The following is a 772-nucleotide window of genomic DNA, read 5'->3' as shown; positions in this document are numbered from 1 at the left end:
TAATTAATAGTATTTCTGAATTGTGCACTCCCTTTTACAATTGGGGATGTGGAGGATTATTCTGTGTTCAGAATAAATCACATTCAATCTCATGTTCAAATGTAATTATCATACAGCTGTCATCAATTAAATTATTCTTATTAACCCCCCAAAAAGACCAGCTGATTCTGTAGGATTTTCTTGACATTTTCTTGGTTTCATCTGACTGCTGAAGCCATGGTCTGCAAGCAGCTGCTAAAGCCTTCTCATCTCCTTTGTTTTATGTTCTCCACTAACCATTGGTTAGTGATGGCTTGATAGCTTTTATCTGCCATAAGAAACAGTTAATCACCAGTTAATATATTTCAGTACAGTTGTAGACTTCTCATTTGCACGTGTGGTAATGCACGTGTGTTAATTTAACAGCTGTATAAACTAAAAGCTTATATAAGTAGGTTTAAACACTCAAGTGGTTGCTTATATCTTCATACATTTCTGCAGATTACAGTTAAATATCAGCATGAGCAATATATCTTTTATCACTCATACTGTCCACTGACATGTGGTAGGGGTTTTACAGTAAAGTTTTTAGGATTTTTTTGTTAGAAATGCTGGCATATTATTTTTTCAAAGTTGTAATGAAGTCCTTAAATATCTTTTTGGCCACAATGCAGATAAAAAATAAATAAATTAAAAAAACCTTATCAGAACAATACGAGTAGGATTTAACATAGCTTATGTGACTAAATTGACTAAATGTGTAATTCATATAAACATGAAAATACTCAAGATG

This window comes from Ictalurus punctatus, chromosome 21 (assembly GCF_001660625.3).
Source record: "Ictalurus punctatus breed USDA103 chromosome 21, Coco_2.0, whole genome shotgun sequence".
NCBI lineage: Eukaryota > Metazoa > Chordata > Actinopteri > Siluriformes > Ictaluridae > Ictalurus > Ictalurus punctatus.
Note: the sequence above shows the minus strand (reverse complement) of the source record.